Source organism: Myotis davidii, unplaced genomic scaffold, assembly GCF_000327345.1.
Source record: "Myotis davidii unplaced genomic scaffold, ASM32734v1 scaffold415, whole genome shotgun sequence".
Classification (NCBI taxonomy): Eukaryota; Metazoa; Chordata; class Mammalia; order Chiroptera; family Vespertilionidae; genus Myotis; species Myotis davidii.
In genome coordinates this window covers 1,317,192-1,332,871 of record NW_006287951.1, presented here as the reverse complement: position 1 = coordinate 1,332,871, position 15,680 = coordinate 1,317,192, and the positions used below count along the sequence as shown (strand labels likewise).

Here is a 15,680-nt window from a genome sequence, read left to right as displayed (position 1 = left end):
GCTCTTCCACAAAATACCAACTTCTGCGCATGGGCCACGAAGTTTCAGTCGCACTATACATGTGTGCCCGCACGTGGTATTTTGTGGAAGAGCCACACTCAAGGGGCCAAAGAGCTGCATGTGGCTCGAGAGCCGCAGTTTGCCGACCACTGGCCTAAGGGAATAATGGGAAAATCAGAATTATTCATTTATTAACATTTGCTGAGGGTCTACTATTGAATAGTTAGTACCAAATGGGGATGCAGTGATGAATTAATTCACTCATTAACATTCTCCCTCCTTAGTTCGTTCACTCATTCATTTATTCATTCATTTATTCAACAGCTATACCAGGAATTGGAATAGAAATTCTGCCCTCAAGGGGCTACAATCCAGTAGAAGAAAAATAATATTTATATCTACAAAGCAGAAATAAATACCACTAATTTAAAAAATGAGATATGTACAATGGAAGTTAGTAGACAGGAGAGATTAATGCTACATGGGGGGATCAATAGAGCTTCAAAGAGAAGGCATTTCACCTGAGTGTTGAAGGATGGCTGGCACATGAACATGCCATGTGGGAGAGATGGCGGAGGAAAGTATAATTGTGTGGGTCTGGTGGAGGTTCTCTAGCCAAAGCCCTCCTTTTACAGAGGGGTTTGATAAATTATCTGAGGTCACAGAGCTAATGAGCGATTGCTCCAAAACTATAACTGAGATGCTCTGAAGTGAATGAATCTATAGTATTATTTCTATTTGTACCAAGGGTTATCAACTTGGCCAGCAGTGTGTGTGTGTGTGTGTGTGTGTGTGTGTGTGTGTGTGTGTGTATGCAGAAGGTTGGCGGAGGAAGAGCGAATGATTGATTCTGAGGGTTAATCAAGAGGGGCATGGGTTATGAGAAGGTTAAGAAACACAGACCTGCATATTTTCACATCATCAGAGAAGTTTCTGCTGGAAACAAGGACTGAACTGAAAACCTGGGCTACAATATTTGCCATCTACACAATAGCTGGTCTGTGGTACAACTCAAGCTTCTAAGACCTTCTTAGCTACTCAGGCACCTGTTTCACGCATCAACTCCCTTCACTGTTATCACTTATTATAAATGCAAATGACAGGTTCATGGATGGCCAAGAATTGACTTCTCAGCAGCATAAAAAGGAACGAGCATAAACGGAGTCACAACCATCCACACTTGAGTTTTCAATGTATTGACAGCATCTCTATCACGGTCATATTTCAGTAAACAGGAAATGCCAGAAAAGACAAAAACCTTCTGAAGTAAGTTGCATTGGGCCTCCTATCCATCTGTTCTGGGAAATGTCTGGCTCTATCAGAATTAAGTTTCCTCCACCCAGTAAGTCATATTAGTTTCACATAATTCCAGGCCACTTGGAGCAGAGTTGAGCAGAAACAATGTTTACCAATCATGGAATTAGAGAATGTTGGCAAGTGTCTTCGACATCTGATCTGACTCTATTTGCATAGAAGTAAAGTGACTTGGCCAAGCTAATACACATAATAAAGACGGAGAACCAGTCTCAGGTCTCTTGCCTCCAAACTTTGCCCACCCAGGGTTGAGGAGCAAGCTTTCTTGCCAAGCAGGGGAAGATTTTATGCCCTCACCAAGAATACAGTGACAGTCCCAGCTCCCCACCTCAAGTGAAACTCCATTCTAACCTTTCAAATCCTTGACTACAAATATAAAATATTAAAAGTGAGATTATCTTTTTCCTCCCAGGCCTACTGATATGACAGAGTAAATTTTTCAGATATCTGTAAGTGAACTCTGTTAGATACTTACACAGCTTTGTGCTGTTTCTTTCTGGGTAATCCCCCTTTTCACTTTTAAACATTTGATGCTTCTATGAACAGATGTATTATAATAAAAATATAGCTGCAGCGAGGACTACAGAATTAGAAATGATGGATTGTTTCCTCCTGACTGCCCTCCCTACCATTTCAACAGTTGTCAGAGAGGAGCGCCTCAGTCTGGTACCAAAGGAAAAGGCTGCAGTTTCCTCCCAACACATGCCTTGCAATTTTGAAATTCGAAGTACTGTTGAAGTCACCATACTTTATATAGCAGGGGTCCTCAAACTACGGCCCGCGGGCCACATGCAAATACAAATATTGTATTTGTTCCCATTTTGTTTTTTTACTTCAAAATAAGATATGTGCAGTGTGCATAGGAATTTGTTCATAGTTTTTTTTTAAACTATAGTCCGGCCCTCCAACGGTCTGAGGGACAGTGAACTGGCCCCCTGTTTAAAAAGTTTGAGGACCCCTGTTATATAGACTCAGTGTTCTATTAGACAGGAACAGACCAGTTAGAACTGAGCAATAGAAGGTGGTACCAAGTAATGCATATTTTCAGAGAGACTCAAAACAAGCATGGCACATTCATGTTCTTATGATACCATGATGGTTTTTAAGATCTATTTAAACTTTTTAAGATTGATTTTAGAGAGAGAGAAAGAGAGAGGGAGAGAGAGGGGGGAAGGTGGGAAAGAGGAGGGAGGGAGGAATGGAGGGAATCAAACCCACCACCTGTTGTTATACAGGTCAACACTCCAACCAACTGAGCCACACTGGCCAGGGCACCTTGTCTCATCCTTACAATGAAACTTTGGAATTTCTTACAGAATCAATATGAAAATGGTAGTACTTTAACTTCTCAAGCTTATCTGGTAAAGTATAAAATAGCTTTATAATGGTGGGAAATGACTTATTGATGGATACTGATGGCTCGGTCCCAAAGTCATTCTGCCTACAGCTGAGATGGTCAATGATACATGGACCTCAAATCCCTATGTACTGGATCCCAACAAGACAGTATCTATGTGATATTTCCTTTTAAAATTAAGTTGGGGGAGAACATTATCCTGAAGAACTGTTATATTTATCAAGCAATGAGGATTACATCACTGCCTTGAAATGCTAGAGAGTTCAGAAATGCTCATTGACAACCTTTTGCCTGGCTCCAGGTGTTTTACATGAAGGACTTTAGGGAAGTTTTTTATTTTGTTTTATTTTTTCCTTGGGAACGACTACAGATTCCAGGGTGAAAATCTACATGCTCTCAAAGCAATTATCTCTCTGGGTTAAAAATGTTTCCTTTTGTAATTAGGCCGTTGCCCCAAGTTCTCTAGAGTTTTACTAACATGCCTGTAAGATCTTCTTTGAGCTCTACCCATGTTTTTTCATCTTTGCTGGTCTCATTTTAATCTGTGCTTATGCTCACCTGTAAAGTTGGCAGAGTATGAACTTGCCTTTCAATTCCATTAGTTGAGCTTTTCATTTCTGTGTAGTTGGGTTCAAGTATTCTACATATTGAACATATGTAGAATGAACTTGGGATGTTTACCAAATGCTGGAATACAAACAGCCAACAAACCTGTTTTCAGTCTAGTCAACACAGTCAGACCTATTTTCAGCAGGTCAACTTACGAATGAATAAGATTTCCAACCAGGACATTAGCATTTTTTCCTAAGAGCTAGGAAATGAGAGCTCACTTGCACCTCTGAACCACACCGTCTGGTACAAATCTGGGATTAGGGAAGTCAGATATTCATTAAGCCAGCCTCCCTGCAGCTCCTGAACCTCTTCTCTTCTCTCCTTACTTGTCAAGTTCACTCCTACTCAGTCATTATACATATGAGGTGACAACTTACATTACTGTCACCAAACTTACCTGACCATAGAGCACCATAGCTGTACATGAAGCACATTCAGATTAAGGTGAACAAAAGAAAGCTATCCACAATGAATTACACAAAAATGCATTTTTTCTTTAAAAGAACAAAAACCAAATCTTTTAAAATAAAAATTCAAAATACAATTATTTAAAATTATAGAAAAGTAACTGGAAAATTGACTAGACAACTGACATCATTACGATGGTGACCAGGGCTGTACACATTGGATGGCTGCACATAGCATGTGTGGCCACGGCACAGGCAATCTTCATGTCAGAGCAAGCTTCCCTCACTGATCCTCTAGCAATGTCAAGGGCTGTCATTAAATACCGTAGCTTCATGATTCTTGATGTCAATCTGGTAAGCTCCTATTAAAATGTCTATTATCAATCAGAAATGTCCTTTAAAAAACAGTCAATGTCAACATTTATTCCAATGCAAATATTCAAACAAAGTGTAAATGTACTACTTGGCACCATGAATCATGCAAAATTTCTTATGTGATTAACTGCTAACATGGATTCATAAAAATGAGTTGGAATTAATTAAGAGGGAAACATACAATAGCTCAAGCTTTGCTATTCAAAAAAAAAGAAGTTTGCTGTGAAACAGTATGCCATGTTATGCCCGGCAACAGCCTTATACATGTGGTGTTTAACACATCTCGTGACTGCATTATTATATCCTGCGCTTGACTTAACCTCATGTTGTTTTATACAGTAACATGCTGTACAGGTTTGTAGCCTAAGAGCAATAGGCTATACCCGTGGTCGGCAAACTGTGGCTCGAGAGCCACATGCGGCTCTTTGGCCCCTTGAGTGTGGCTCTTCCTAAGCCTTAGGAGTACCCTAATTAAATTAATAACAATGTACCTACCTATATAGTTTAAGTTTAAAAAATTTGGCTCTCAAAAGAAATTTCAATTGTTGTACTGTTGATATTTGGCTCTGTTGACTAATGAGTTTGCCGACCACTGGGTTATACCGTATGGCCTAGGTGTGTAGTAGGCTATACCATGTAGGTTTGTGTAAGCACAAGGATGAAATCATCTAACAGCGTTCTCAGGACATATTCCCATTGTTAAGTGGCACGTGACTGTAGTCCTTAAAGGCACCAGAGTGTTGGACCTTGACTCTAATGACACAATTAGCAATGACCTCAGCTGCTAAATGAAGGCTAGGCAAACCCAAGGCTCTTCCCTGACCACCACCACACATGGTAGATGGATAACAACACTAAGTGCTCAGATGTCAAGAAAGCTGGCCTTGGTCCTTACTCTCAAGATATTTGCAGTCTTGTTAGAGAGACAACGCTAACACAAGCTAACCACAATGCCAGGGAGTCCAAGGAGAGGGCAAGGGGGTGCACTGTGTGGGCCTGGCACAACCAGTCCTAAATGACAGAAGCTTTCCTCATCTGGGAGCAGGTCAAGGAGATACACAGCAGAGTCACAGCCTAAGACTATAAAGAGGGAGGAGCCCAGAGAAGAGGGATGACAGGGTGAATCAGGTAGGAGTGTGGGCTACTGTTGATGAATGGCACTGAGTGAAAGTTGAGCAGAGCCAAGATCCTCAAGTTCAATGTTTCTCCTCAGGGATTCCCGACATTCTGAACTTACTTTTACAATTGGGAGTTTAAGATTTCTGGGGTGAGTACAAGGATTTCTCAATATCTGCTTTTTCCCAAGCCATTTTGTGATTTTAAAAATGCAAAGTAGGCCAGTATTTCCATAGCTGTGGAAGTGGGATGTGGGATTATGTGGCTAATCCACAGCAAATGCTGAAACCCTATAGTCCTGGTCAAAGAGCTCTCCCTTTTGCTAACAATGTCTTCGCTGAATTTGGGCAAACTTAATTTACCTACAGGAAATGCCATCTCTCCTTCCCATGTCTGACCTCTGGCTGTCAGTACAAGACAGTACCTCATCCATAGGAGGAAGATGAGACCTGCTTCACATGTTTAAAAGAATGCTCATCTTACAATAGTTCATTAAACTGTAATTATTTAGGCAGTTTTTATAGTTGTATTATATGTAACAATAAGACTGTTTAGAGAAATGAGGCAGATACATATCCTGCAGGTATAAGTAAATTTGATGCAAAGTAGAAAGAATTCAACAACTACTGGACCTTTGCTGTGCTCAGGTTCTGGACTTATATGGTATAAAATCTGTCTTTTAATCCTTACCGCCAACTTTCAAGGATGGTTTTGCTTCACTTTACAGATGGAAAAAGAAAACTCAAATGCTCAAGAGATTAAATAAGAAGAGAGAGAAAATGTGACTTCAGCATATCTGGCTCTGAAGGAAGATGCTTTTAAACTCTAGCCAATGCTGGAGAGGGCAGAGGGGCTCAAGGGAACAGGGAGCTCTGTTAAATACAGGGAACACAGAAGGACACAAAGGACAGCAAATATTTGGGCACGCCATGCTTTTCACCACTCTCTGGACAGGATCACTATCCAAGAATTCTTTCTATTTCTTTTCATGTGACACTGCCTTAGAAAGCAATTATCAGTGTGGTCTTTCTATTCTTTCTTCTCTCTTTCTCTGTTCTAAAAATGTGGCTCAGCACAGAGAGAAATGAACGGGTCCTAGCTGGTCTGGCTCAGTGGATAGAGTGTCAGACTGCGGACTGAAGGGTCCCGGGTTAGATCCCAGGCATGCCTGGGTTGTGGGCTCAATCCCCGGGGTGGGGGCGGGGGGTGTGCAGGAGACAGCCAATCAATGATTCTCTCTCATCACTGGTGTTTCTATCTCTCTCTCCCTCTCCCTTCTGCTCTGAAATCAATAAAAATATATTTTTAAAAAATAAATTAATGAAAGAATTAAAAAAAGAAAACATAAAATTAGTAAAAACTGGAAACCCTTGATTTAGAAAACTTATAAATTCCATTTCCAAAATAAGTGTCCACTGTAAAGATATTGCTCATGAAGGCTGACATACATTTATTTTTTATCACAAATGGTACATTGACCTAACTAATGGCCATCAAAATCTTTCAAGGAGTTCTAAATTCCACATAATCTAAACCACTCCTGTTCTTCCACAACAAAGTTAAAATTTTACCCCCGCAAAATATAACATGCAACTTCTTAATGGGACATTGTATGATCACAAGAAAAGACTCAAATATTAATAGAGTTATGGCAAAAAAGACACAGGAACCAGATTAAAGAGGTTTCCAGTGGCCAAACTTGGTCAAAAAGTAATTACTGTAATTGATTGTAAAATAGAAAATATATAAAAACTCATGAGTATCCAGTTAACATACATTAAAAATAAAAAGGGAAGAGGGAAAGCCTTAAAACTCAACCATATTCCCACCTTCTACTGCAGCCTCTGATTTGAGAATCAGTGATGGTTTTCAGTTACCTTTCATTTTGAACCTTTGCTTTGTATGGCCTTTTCCATTAAAACCAAAAAATAAAGTGAATAAGCGCCACAGTGAGCAATGCCTTTGGTGGTAGAGAAAGGAATTATCCTTCAGGCATCAATCACTTTTTGAAACCATAAGGTAGAGGAAATTAAACAAAGGAATGAAAACATTTTATATTTAGAGTTTCATATAAGGAGGCAGGAGACTCTTCCCTCAAGTCTACATTGACTTTGCATGTCTTGAACAGTTGTATTCTCTAAATCTTTGCAAAGTTTAGTAATTTCAGTAAAAAAAAACCAAACCACACAAGCAAGCTATATTCCTGGAAGTGATAGTAAAAGAAATGTCAATCATAACAAAAGCTGAAAGGTAGAGAACTGACATCATGAGGCCTCCTGAAGTGCCCTGGCAGTGGAGACAGCTGTTGACAGAACTGAAACACACCAGGCCCAGGTCAAGGCTGTGGAACAGGTCTCAGCCCTGCCACCCACTAGCTGTGCATCCTAGAAAAGCCCCTTGACCCCTTGCTCGATGGCTTCTTTAACAAAGGAGTTGGGCTCCAAGACCTTCACTTCCACTCTATGATCCCATGAGTGTCTGAATGTCTACCTCCCTGTGCAGTGTTTTCCTTGGGTGAATTAACTCCCCTGGGCCTCAGGCTTCTCATCGGTAAAATGGAGATGTTAATAGTTCCTGCACCTAACTTGGCTGCTGTGAGAAGTAATGAAATAATATATGTAAAAGTGCTTGGAACAGTGCCCGGCACGTAGTAAGCATACCTAAATGTTGACTATTATTGTCATAGTAATAACAATTGCAATTATTGTTTCTTCCATCCATCTATCCAAAAGTTTCTCCAAAAGCTAATAATGCTTCAAAGACCAGCTCTGATACCTTCATCATTCTGGCAGGAATTGCCACCATCTGCTGCCCTTGTTTTCCTATGACACTGTGTCTTTTGATTAACTCCTGGTGTCTATACCATTTTAGGATGAGATAACCTCACAGCTTCCTGATCCAAATTACGATGTAAGGCATTCCTCTCTGGAGTGGGGAGAAATGGGAAGAGTGGCTGGAATATGTCTAACAGACTGATTTTTTTCAGTGAGAGTAAAAGGAGTCTAACCAAAGGGAAACCAAGCATTGGAAGAAAAACCAGTTGACCAGAGAGCCTAGCATTCATGACTCGCGTAGGCAAGTCTGATTAGAAGATTGGTAGAATGTAGACAAAAGATGAGGCGTTCATGTGGTTCATGACACTGTTCTCTTTAGTTTTTATCAGATGAAAATGCCTAAGAAATTTTTTAATCTATAAAATTTTTTAAATCTAATGGTTGAAAATAAACTCTTATCCTCCATGATACCGGGGTATGCTCTGCGCAGTTGACCGAAAGCTTCCTGGCTGAAGAACAACCCCCTGGATGCCCTTTCTCTGCTTCACAAAAGGAATATGAAGTTTGCAGAATTAATTACTATACGCCTCCTTTAACATTACCTCAGGAATAGCCCCTATGGAAGGACAGAAGGGAAAGCAATAGAGTCAAGGTGAAAAAAACACACCCTTCTGTCCTATCCCTTTGAAAGTCCCTTGGCAAACTGCAGATGTGTAATTTTTAAAAATTACATATTCCTTTATAACAAACCCAGAAATACTGACTTTGAAGTGCCCTGTGGGTTAGAGCTATCTAAAAATAAAACATTACTTCAGGGACATTGAAAAGAAATACAAATTGGCCAACGAATGTGACAAGGAGAATTAAACAAAACAAAGAACTATGGAACACACTTCTTTCAAAGACGTTCCTTATTAGTCCTGTCTCGTAATTGCACAGGTCTGGGGATAGCAGGGTTCTTTTCAAGCCAGGAGGAGAAGGTAAATAACCTCTGAAGGTTGGATAAGGGGGAAAACATCAAAAAAGGAACAAAATTACTCACCTATGGGCCTGTTCCAGCTTAACAGTCCATGTGGCACACATCAACGACTCTCTCCTCTATCTGGACCCAGTCATTCAACAGACTCACTGAGCTCTCCACACGTGTGAGAGGCTCCAGTGCCCTCACATGTGCCATCACAGAGGCACGTCCAGAGTATGAAGGCCTCACAGAGGAAACAGCCGCCGGGCTGAGGGGGTGGGGCAGGGCATCAGAAGAGGCCTTCCCAGGAAAAGCCTGTGAGAGGCAAAACAGCCTGGTGGTTGAGAGCACGGGCCCAGTGCTAGACTGCCTGGGTTCAAATCCCAGCACCACTGGCTCTCCGACCTTGATTCAGTTATTTAATCTCTCTCTGCCTCACTTTTCACACTGTAACACTGGTAAGAGGTACAGCTGACCCTGGAATGGCACAGGTCCACTTACTTGCGAATTGTTTTCCATCAACACTGTACTGTATTTCATGTTGGTATTGGCTTCTGGAGGAACTGACCAACATGAGAGCAGAAAGATACAGTGCTGAAGCATGAAACAGGAGTCAGAGCCTCCAGTACGATGTTAAGAAATTTGACTTTTATTCTGGAGGTGGTAAAGAAGTACTGAGCTACAGGAAAGTGATGGTATATCTATGCCCCACAAACACCAGTGTGGAGAACGGCCTGATAGACCAGCACAATCATCTTCCAGTGAAACATCCAGGTGAGAAATGATGAGGGGATGGATGAAGGCATGAGCAGTGACAAAGCCTAACCACTTGTGCCAACCATATGCCAGAGAACTGCCACCATCGCCACTTTACAGGTGAGGAAACGGGTGCAGGGCAAAGCAGAGAAGCCACCCAAGTCACCCATGCCCCTTTCACCAGACCACTCTGCCTCCCAGATTAAGGAACCCAGAGAAACTTTACGGAGCTAAGAGGAACATGGTGAGTTATTTCATGTATGATGAAACCTCACTTAAAGTCGGCCTGGATAAAAAACACACATTCTCATAAGCATTAGGTCCTAGCACTTTTACAAAATTTGAGAAAATATCTACAGATTATGTATAGAGAAGACAGTACTTCGCTGTCAATGACAATACTGAACTGTACTGGGTTTTCTCTGTATAGATCTTTCTGAACCACCATGTAGCACTGAGTGTCTACTCCTTCTAGCTTCCAAGTGTAAAAAAAGCATCACTATATGGAATCTGTCCCTAAGGATCTTAAAATCCAAGGAGGAGGCAGATGTACATATGAATAACCAAATATGTGGTCAAAAGACATAGGAATAAAGAGTTACAGGAAGATACATAAGACCTTATTTTGACTAGAGCTTGGGGAAGGATTATAGGCCAAAGTGTTTGAGTTGGGCTTTGAGAAAATATTAAACAAAGCCTTGCTTCCCTGAAATTACTGACAAGTACCAAAGGTGACTCACAAATGCCCTTGGGAGCCTGAAGAAGGGAAGGCAAAGATGCAAAAGAGTTTTAGTACCACAATCTTCATAAATCAGTTATTTAAAAGCCCCTGGAAATTAATTACAAACCAAAGAATCTGAAATCACCATCCCTCTGCCTTCAGATGCTTATTCCTACTTAATCTACAACAATGGATGAATGTGACTGGGAGTGGGCAGCAGACCAAGCTCAAAGGCTCCTTCTTTACACATGGAACACAAATCCGGAGGAAAGGAATGACTGGGTGAAATGTAGCTACCAAGGATCTCTTTCCCTTTTTAAGTCGCAGTTCTGTGTCACTTCTAGGCTCTAATGACGTATCATTGGTTCTGCTTATTGTCTTTCACCATTACATAACTCAAATATTTTCATAACATCTTTCAAGTTTGTCTTCTCTTCCCAAATTAACTGAAAAGTTCTGAAAGGCAAGAACCATTTCTTAAGCATCTCCCCACACCTGGCCCTTCAGAGTTTTGGAGAGAACCACACACAAAATAAAATTTAAATATCTATTTATTGGATAAATTAATACCTTTTGGAGTCTTTGAAAACTATCAGTTCCTTCATGTTCTTTTCTGCAAGACCCAAGTGTGATAAAATAAAATGTTTGCGCGCGTGCATGTGCATGTGCACATGCACACGTGTGTGTGTGTGTGTGTGTGTAGAAAGGGGAGACATTTCACACTTGGTAAATGAATAGTATAGTCTTATTTAGCGCAATTATTCTGACTGAATAAATGCTAATCTTAAAACTCCTCCAGTTGAATATGTTTCAAATTTCTAATTACTTCCTGCTAAGTTGCATTTATGTTTCAGTTGATTATTCACTTCAATTATTGAGTCACTATCAACATTTAAAAATGGAAAATATCACTAGTAATTCCATGACTCCTCAGAGGGTGACAGTCTTATAACTACGGCTCCAACCCCTGATCAATCTAATCTTAGATCCTCAAACTCAGCAATTCAGAGAAGTTTCGCAGAGCATCACTCCATTTCCACAAGGGGTTCAGACATTGGCCTATTTGAGGATAACCCATTTGTTGTATACTTAAGAGCTGGGAGGAAGGTTGGAGCTATCCCTGGGTGATATTAAATGAGTGAATGCCCCAAAGGGTTGAGAAGGGGGTATGTTCCCTGACATCCACAAGAAGTGACTGCGGGCACATTTGTGGGTAAGATATGTACACACGAGTACCATCCATTTTAGCCAAGGTAAGCGGGTAAGACTGCTGTGCCCCATTTCCACTTCATGTTTCAGATTAGGAGCTCTTTTTCCTCAAGGCTAATTTTAGCTTGTGTAAAAGTCTTAGATTAGAAGATCCACAAAAGAAAGCTGGCAGCCTCCAGGGTAATTCCTCTGGATGTCCCCAGAGCTGCCCTGGGAGGACACATACCACCTGCATCTTTAGGACAGAAGCAGTCTGGGATCAAGAGCACAGGAATCCTGGCTAGGCTCTGTCCTTACAGAGGAGACAAGCATCCAAGGTCTTCTCTGAATGGACCATGTCTCCTGTACTCTAAGGCGCAGGCAAGGGAAGACGGCTTGAAGCAGGAATCTACCTGGTCACATGAAGACTGGAAGTGCAGGGATATGGGGGAGGGAGGAGGGAAAGGAGGTTTGAAGTATTTTTATTTCAGCCCTATCATTTAGAAAACTTCTGTCCTTAGAGAGGATATGTGACTTAAGCATCATTTTTCTTCAAAATTTCACAAGACCCATCCTTCACTCCAAGGAGGAACTGGGAGAACAGAGTGCCAAGCTTCCTGGGCCAGCCATCTCGTTGGAGCACTCCTGCACCGTGCCCTTGGGGCACCCTGTGGCCTGTGCACCCTACCGCACTCCCTGCTGCCCAGCACCTCTTCTGGGCAGCAGCCCTCCCTCATGTGGCTGGCTGGTCTCTAAACACAACTGCAATCACTATAATGAACAAGGGGGGAAAAGAATATGAGAAACACAAAGCACACTTAAAGAGGCAGTTTTTCTCTCTACAAAAATAAAGTCTAAGAACTTATTCTTTTTTAAAAATTTTTTATTTATAAAACACTAGTTGCCAATCCTGCTTGCCCCGGTCTGTGCTGTGGGTCAGTACCTCTATGGGCATGACCATCTGATATGCAGGACTAAGGCATGCCCCCAGCCCTCCCATCTCAGAATGCTGTCATTCCCGTCTTTGGTGTGGTAACCTGATTCCGATTTCTTGGCCTTGGCCATGATTTCTCTTTCTTCCATCAGCTTCTCCCTAGATCTGGATTTCTATTTCTGACTTGAGCTAGATGCCAGGTAGCCCTGGAAAGGTGATGTAGCAGAAAAAGGCCAAGCCCTTCTCCTTTGCAAGGATTAGGCAATTTAGGTTCCACCACCGGCCAAGGACCCCGACATTTCCACCTGGAAACTGTCTTTTGGCCTTCAAATGAAGATGGAGTAGAATATCAAAAAGGTAATCAATCAGCTCTGACATTCTGATTCTAGAAGAAATCCCAGGGAACAAATTAAAGTGGAAGGTTATAGGACATAAACTTCATGGGTAGAATAGTCTAATTTTTATTATACACTCCTGCTTCTGCAACTTTTCTGTTTCTTTTACCTCCTTCCCTTTTGTGTTCTGTTTACAGTCAACTGCTTATTCCAGGCACTCCCTCCCCGCCCCGCTTTAATCTCCAGTATTTGTTGTAGAAATAAACTACTCAGAACCCCAGATCCAGTGTCAGTTTCTGGGAGAGCTTGAGGAAATCCCTCCCCCTACCAATAACTCAGCCTGGTCCTCTGCATAATGATAGCAGTGACACCCTTCACTCCTCAAAGTGTGAAAAGAATGCCAAAGTATAAAATAACGAACACAGCACAGGGATCACTGTTACTATTAGCACCACTTCCTGCCTTTATAAGAAAAGTCCTTTTTCCTTTTAGCTTTTACAATTCTATCAGTGTCTCACCTGATCCTTCCTTCTGCTACTGATCCACAAGAATTACTTCCGTCCTTTCACTGATTTTAATCTGTTGTCCATCTTAACCTTCACTGTAGCTTCTCAATTTAGCTCTTAAATGACTGAGATTTCTAGACTCAAATGATAGGGAATTCCGGGTGTAGAAGGTGCAAGATGGAGGATGCTAGCCAAGACTAGAGCTGTCTCATAGAGAAATATGCTAAACGCCTAATGAACTGCTTCTCAGCCCCTTGTCAAGTCACTGCATTTCACCTAACATATCCCCTGGTGCTTTCCTTCTCCCCTGGCCCATAAGTCCAAGCAAATGCCATTGCTGATCTCAGGAGCCAAGGGGGAGTGATTCAGAAAGCAGCTGTTTCCAGAAAACCCAAACTGAAAGATAAAGTGGATCAGGTATCATTAAAATCCGCATATCGTGGGGAGGGCAAAAAAAACAGAAATGTGACAGTGAAGAATTGATATTGCCAATGGAACCTCTGAAATAAGGGAGCAGACAGCTGCTGCTCAGAGCTGCTTCTCTCTTTGACTGGTTTCTTATATTTCACCACCTCTGACCTCTTTTCTCATTCTTTTGGAAATGTGACCAACTCATCCCCCTCTTCTCCTCCTCCATCCCTTCCTCCACCACTTTGAGAACTCATCTATCCCCCATTAGTCACTGTTACTGATCAGAGCCCTCTGCTCAGTGGGCGGGACAGAAGTTGCAAACCACTGAATTAGAGTATTACCACAACTTTGGTACACGCTGAAAAAGTGTCTGATGAAATAAAGGCTTGGTTGCTAGTCCCTAGGTGGTCTGGGAACTGATACTATGACTTTTGGCTTCATTTTATAGAGTACATTTTACATACCACAAGGTCAAGTACACGTATAAAAAATACATGTATTATATTACATACATTGTATTAAAAAGTACATGTATGAAAACAATTTAGAGCCTTAAATCCTCTTTCTGCTTCCTTTCCTCCCCGAATCTCAATGAGTATCCCTCTTCCTTTAGCCCCACATCACCCAGGGCTACATTGCTTTCTGGATCATCTCTTCCTTCCTGTGGACCTTGGGTCTCAGATGCCACCAGACCCCTTTTCTAGCAACCTGTCTCTGCTTCCTCACTCTTTCAGCCTCTTTACTTGCTTCCCCATGAATACTGGTTTTTAAAGGAGCATGACTCCCGTGTGGCTTTGTGCCTTTGTTCTCCCCTTCAAACCATCTGTTGCTTCCTCTGTGACTCACAGCTGGTACAAAGCAGGAGAAATCTCCTTGTTTCCCACAGCAACAAATACAGGGTACACTAAATAATGTTCTGTCTTTTCCACCACCTCACAAAGAATAAGGTATAGGGAAAGGAGCATTGCAGACAGAGGAGAGGTTAAAACTATGGGGGATGAGATAGATATGAGGGGTGAAAAGGGAAGGATGACAACAGAATTGTGATGAGGTAGACTCTTCGAGGGTTAAGACTGCTATTCGATAAAGAAATGCAAAACAAAATGAGATTTCACTTTACACATACTAGCCTGACAAAAATTAGAAAGTGGGATGATGCCAAGCACTGGTGGAACTTAGGGAAACATGCACCCTAAGAAGTGATGGTGGAGGGATAGTCTGATACAGCCATTCTGGAGAACAATCAAATGATACTTAGTAAAACTAAACATGACGCAGCAATTCTACTCCTTTGTGTATATACACCCCAAAGGAATGTTCATACACACAAAAGAGGCTTTTGTATTGTTGGTGGGGAGGTAAATGTGGCAGTTGTTCCATGGAGAAGCACAGCAAAAAGCAGCAGCAGGTTAGCTGCACACAGAGCAGCGGTTCTCAACCTGTGGATCGCGACCCCTTTGGGGGTCGAACGACCCTTTCACAGAAGTCACCTAAGACCATCGGAAAACACATATATAATTACATATTGCTTTTGTGATTAATCACTGTTTTAATTATGTTCAATTTGTAACAATGAAAATACATCCTGCATATCAGATATTTACATTACGATTCATAACAGTAGCAACATTACAGTTATGAAGTAGCAACGAAACTAATTTGATGGTTGGGGGTCACCACAACATGAAGAACTGTATTAAAGGGTCGCAGCATTAGGAAGGTTGAGAACCACTGCTCTAGATCCTTCCACATCATCTAGAGAGGTAACAGCTAATCAGCTGATGCATGGCACCTCTGCTGTCAATTAGCAAACCAGAAGAAACAGAAGACACGAGATAGAAAAAGGCAAGAGGAACCATACACATTCTGTCCTGACTCGCTCATGTGCCATTTCCTAAGGGTGATTTGGTTTT

General features: G+C 41.6%; 1 protein-coding gene across 2 annotated transcripts in view; it reads right to left on the bottom strand.

The window, feature by feature from the left end:
* The window catches only part of TMEM108 (transmembrane protein 108), a 239,243-nt gene that overhangs the window by 202,976 nt on the left and 20,587 nt on the right, over positions 1 to 15,680 (bottom strand). The window lies entirely within an intron of this gene.